Source organism: Cyanistes caeruleus, chromosome 7, assembly GCF_971803275.1.
Source record: "Cyanistes caeruleus chromosome 7, bCyaCae1.hap1.1, whole genome shotgun sequence".
Lineage (NCBI taxonomy): Eukaryota > Metazoa > Chordata > Aves > Passeriformes > Paridae > Cyanistes > Cyanistes caeruleus.
Genome location: NC_141707.1, coordinates 23,524,190 through 23,530,189, shown reverse-complemented (window position 1 = coordinate 23,530,189; position 6,000 = coordinate 23,524,190).

Here is a 6,000-nt window from a genome sequence, read left to right as displayed (position 1 = left end):
GCTTTATTAGGAATGAGGTTAAGCATTTTGCACTGTAAACAAACTATGTGTAAAAATTATTAAAATGCAAAGGGTTAGAAATGAACAATAATTTAAAACACTTTATAACTAAAACGAAAAAGTAGTTCAGCTATCAAAATGTATTTTTGATCAGGAAAATCTCTGAACAGCTTTTATAACTCTTCTCACAACCACATTTTTCATCTGTTTCGTATGTACTCAGCTAGAAGTTCTCAATCTTCACAGAAAACAGGTATGCTCAATAAACCAATTATCATAAAGCTTCTGATTCATGCACTCTTAACTGAGATAACCATAAATAGTCCTTTCACTATCAATAGAGAGTAATGATGTATTGAACAGTATGAATGCCCTCTGCAGGTAGAACACAAAACCACTGTAATTCTGGACTTTTTTTGTGTCTGCCTATTTAAGTGGGAGCTACATAAACAGGTCTACTACTCCTTGTCAGCCTGCTCTGACATTGTCTGACAATTTTAAATGGAACAGTAGCGTCTCCAGATACTGTTGATAGGCAGTTTTTAATCTATCACACACTTTCCACCAGCCACCAAGGCAGCCTGTGTCTATACTGCTGAATTAGACAGGAACATAGAGCCAGATCAAGCCCTGGTGTGGTTTCACTGTACCAGCTATTATTCTTTCCCATACTCTCTGTATAATGCTACCTATAAGTCTTTACCAGTAGCAGGTGGTGGTGTGCATCCTTCCCTTAATTCTAAATATTTGCACACATAAATTATGCCTAAAGCCAGAGCAATGCTCTATTTTGTCTAGGGGACATCAAAGGTCAACTGATGCCTATCGTGGATAAAACCAATTCTGTGCCTTTTAGCCTCTGATATAGAGGCCAGTCCCCCCTTTCTAAAACCTCAATAACCTACTGCAAGAGCCAGGTTTTGAAAAAATCAATACTGCATTTTCCTGAAAGGAAAATTTAGTGTGTGGGACAGCATATGTTAGATAGAACACAAGCAACAGGTAAAAAGAGCTTCCTGTTGAAGCTGTTATCTAAAAAGATGCTAAACCACCAGGCTTGTATGGGCCTGCTCTGAGCCTACTGCTGTCTTTGTCCACTACATGTTGCCAGAGGTTTCAGAGCCTGTGTCACAGCAATCTCCTATTCTTTACAGAAAATCAGCAGTCAGCAACAATTGCATGCCTGAACTCCATGACCCTCAGCCCCATGATCTCCATCTCAGCATATTCATGCTGGTTTTCTGACTGGCCAAGTATACTGTGGATGAGATCAACAAAAATGTAAATATATGCACTCTGTTTAAGAGAAGGATGATCTCATCCCTTAGCCAAAGATGAATGTGAATAAAACTGTTGGAAGATAATTATGAAATCAGAGCAGGAAACAAAGTTTTAAACAGAGTCTTTACTGGAACAAGAAGACTGATGAACATCATGTGGAGCACAGTAAATGTCATATGCAACCAGAATAACAAAAGAACAAAAGCACTAACAATCAAAAACAGAAAAAGATGACAGTGTGACAGAGAAAGATCTGTGGCTATGCTTAACTTAGTCACCATAATTTTTGCTATTTTCACAGGAGCTCCTGACTTCTTTCATAAGAATATGCCCAAAACATCTTGCCTTGGGGTAGATTGACTCGAATTGATGGCCTCGATGTCCAGCTGCACGTGAGCTGTAGCTCGAACTTCATATGCAGCTGAGTATTAGGTGACAAAGAGTCCACATGTACAGACAAATTACTTGCTTGTACTTGTCCCTAACTCTGCCACAGAAGTTCACAAAATCAGTACACACAACTACAATGCCTGTCTGTTTACTAAAAACTTGAATAAATTACTTCATTCCTGTATCTGAGAAAGCAAAGGCTGGTATACTACATACAGGAGCCTCAGCTGCCAGTAGAATAAGAACTGAGGAATAGAAAACCATTTGATCAGTTTTGAGTTCAAAGACATGTCATAGCATATGTAACTTCCAAATAGGATTATTGTGACATGGCAGTTACAAAAATACTTTTCTTACAGCTTACCAGTCAAGTCCATGGACACTGCTTTGTACTTTCTGGGTAGTGTGATTCATTCTCAGTTTATCAAATGTCTTGAGTCATACATTTAAGTTCCACGAAAATCACATTGTATGTATGTGTACACAGTTCTGAATTGAATCCTGATTTACATTTCAGCAATTTATTTTTTTTTCTGGAAATGCAGCAGTTTCTGTAGCTGACATCAGAATAACTAACAGAAACATACTTCTCATGGATGCTCACCAAGGTGAGTGCAGATCAACTATGAAAGCTGTGATTACTTGAAAATCCTCTTTTGAAGGTCTCATATTAAGGTCCCACCTTTTATGTGCAATCTAAGAGAACAGATAAATCTTTACTTTTTCTCCCCTGACAAATTTGTTGAAACACTAATGGAAAGATTATTTTAAGATTAAGTCTATGACAATAGGCTTAGCAGCAAGAGACAAAGACTAGTACCTTGTTTCATTTGCATGTTGTTTTGCAAGTTTTTCTTGTTTCTAAGCTGCATGTTCTGCTTTCCAAAGAATGCACAGGTGGTTTTAATTTTTTATGTGTGCCCACATAAAATTTCTACTTCCCAGTCTCCAGTGTAATGCACATTACTTACATTTTCTTGGAGATTATGAAGCCCAAACTTCATTACTTGTCAGAGACTTCTTCTATTAATAGTGAATTCTGTAGCTGTCTCCACTGATATGCAAGTTAGCACAGTACATGCAACAACAGGGCTGTTCTGCCAAAGAGCAATCTAATTCATCCCTTCTGCACAAAGTGCCACCACCACTACACCACTTGTCACTTCTTTTATTTTTCACCAAATCTCTCTCTCCATTCCACTAAAGCTCAAGGCAGCTGCTGCCAATGTAAAGCTTTTACTGTTCAAACAAAACATCTTCATTAACTTCATTAACTTGCCAATACATTTAGTTAAAAATAGACTCTATACCCTGGGTGGGGCTTACACAGCTCCCAAGTTAGGTTCATCTTCACACTCTAACATAAACTGAAGTGGGAATTTATCAAGGTGTCTGCGCATGAAATATCCAAGAAAGTATGGACTGTAAAGCTGCCAAGTTTCAAAGTACCTGGGCATACCATTCACAGAATCTGCAATATAGCATGTCAACAGGTTGTCACAGCCATAGACTGAGAGTTAGCAGGGTGGTAGAGTATGTTGAAATTACTGCATTTTAACACAGGCCAATGCTTGTTTTCTTAATACAACATTAACACTGGATTTTCTGATTTGCAGAAGTTTTTATATTTAATGGACTGTGTGTAAAATTCCCAAGGCCCTTAAGATTACTGTGTATTATTGAAGCTAAACTTCAGTTCAAGCAGAGAATTTTTCTGGATTTTTAAAAAAAGTTAATAACCATCATCTGCATCTACAATCAATCCTCTAAATATTATTATATTTATGCTTAAATCTACAAGACAAAGCATCTCAGAGAAGATACAGAGGTTAAAGATAAAGCTATTACTATTTGAACAGAGATTAAGTAATATAATAAAACTTAAACCTAAAAATTATTGCTAGGAAAAAGACCCAGTAAGGACACAGAGACAGAATTCCACAAACTGTTGGGTATTCTGTTCTTCCATCCTTATTCATAGTTTCATTTAATGAAGAAATGTGTGTAATAACTGTTCTGTAAACAACAAAACCAAACCCAAACAAATAAAAACAAACAAAAATGAACTGAAAATGCACCACTCAGTTCTGATGCAACTAATTTTCGAGCACCATCTGCTGGTCTACTTCTAAAACAACAACCAAATAATTATGAATGTCTATAGAGGGGATGTATTTGGAAGTTTAAAATGCCTGAAGTTACAAACATATTCTTGAATTCCCAGTTAACATCTAACTAAAGAACAACAAGAACAATGCTGGAGGTTTTTTTTGCTCTAGTTTTGAAAGCCTAAATCATCAGCTGATGGTGCTTGCAAGTTTTCAACAAAGTTTCTTACTCATTTCGAGGAGTCTCCTCTTTTGATGTCCTACTAAAATTTCAGGATGTTTTTCTTGTTGCATGCTGCTTTAGTTCCAAGATGCAAGCCCTTTTGGAAGGGCTCTATAAGTCTCACAGTCTTCCAAGGGAGAAAAATTACAATGGACTATTCACCTAAGGAAGAACTGCACTCTTAATAAAAGAAGGTGGGAAGAGACTACCAGTAATTAATAATATAAAGCAGCATGCAACAGACCTCAGAAAATCTTTTAGAAAAAATTCTGCTCCAAGAAGTCCAGACTTCTTAACTTTTACATATTATGTGTGTATTAGAGGAAATAGTACTCCTATCTATTATTTCTATTTTCTATTGCATTTTGAATGCTTATATTTATTTCCTGGTTCACCTGGTGTTTAATAGCAACAGAAGCTGCCAAAGTGAAAGATTTGTTTCAAGTTTCCTTGCATCTTTCTGCATTTCCCTGCCCTTTTAGGCATGGTTGCAGTGGATTTCAGAGTAGACATTCTACCTTTTACCCCATTTTCCCATCAGACTCCAAATAAATCCTTACACTACTTTTAAAGTTTTGTTCTCCAGTGAATCACAAAAACAAAATAGTGTATTTAATAAATAAATATCCTTCCCCATCAGAGGCAGAAAATATACATAATGTATGTATGTTATATGAGATATAAAGATTTTGCATGTGAAAAATATATAGAAATATGTCTACTTAGCAAACTTGAACCATTTTGCTCACCTCCGGAGAGAAACCTGAGGAGGAGGGAAAATTTTCCAGGAAGTCTCAGGCAGTATATGGGGTTTGGTCATCTGACAAACTTTCAGGAGAAAGTATTTTGTGAATGCTCAGAATTCTGTGATTGGTAAGAAGCACTCTGCTCTAGAAAGCCATAAACTGTCAGCTTAGCTACTGTGAGAATGGTAATTGTACATCTGGTGTCCTGAAATGCCTTCTCAGCTGGAGAGAGGAACTTGGAGAAATAGTGAGTCACACTACCAGCTTTTGATGTGAAAATCCTGCCAGCAAGTGCTTGTGGAACATTCTTCTGCCTCTGTGAAGTTCTGTCACCACTGAGCATTTGAAGCTGGGGATATTGCTATTCCCAACACACTCCTGCTTGAAGTACCAAGACTGTGGTGAGATCCTGCACATGCTCATGTCAGTGAGAGGTTCCTAATAGATTTTACAGTCTTGTTTTGGGGAGTCTTAACTGTTTACAAAAACCGATGGTTATCACAACTTTTGTTATGGTGTATTATCTTTCTGTATTTGGACCTCCTAGGTTCTAAGAAAGGATTTACCAGATTGCTATCACTTGTCATTTCAATAAAGGTAGATTGCCCTATGTAATATTAGAAAGGAAGGGACCATAGGTTTTATAAAGTTATTAGACAAATAGCAGTTAACTTTAAATTCTTGTGTCCGTGACACCCAGCTTCCTATTTTCAATATACTTATGGCTGGGACAGCCCCATCATCACCTGGGAAATTCACAAATGAAAACCACTGAGCATATGATTACATGAATTCAATTAGTTTTGGCAAAAGAAACTTCCAAGAGCAAGAGAAGCTTTAGCAGCAATGAAAACTTTTAACTGACCATTACTATTTCAGACTTTATACTTCAAGAATTAAAAAAAATGGTGAAAAAAAATTCTTTACATTTTAATTTACAAAGTAGAAAAGCACAGAAAGTTAAAAAATAAATAAGAAAAAAACCCAACAAAGCTCATGAAAGAATTATGATTGATCAAAAAGGTCTCAGTATCTGTCACAAGGAAATATTATTTGGGTTTAACCCATCTGGCATAGAAGAAAGTGAATCTATTCAGTAACAATTCACCCACAGCCAAGAAAAAAATCGGCTATTACTGAATCTAAATTGCTGAGAAATATTCTCTGCGAACAGTATCAGGCACCTGAAGAACAAATAAATTATCACCCTCAAAGTTGACACTATGTTGAGAAATGAAAGCAGAATAATACC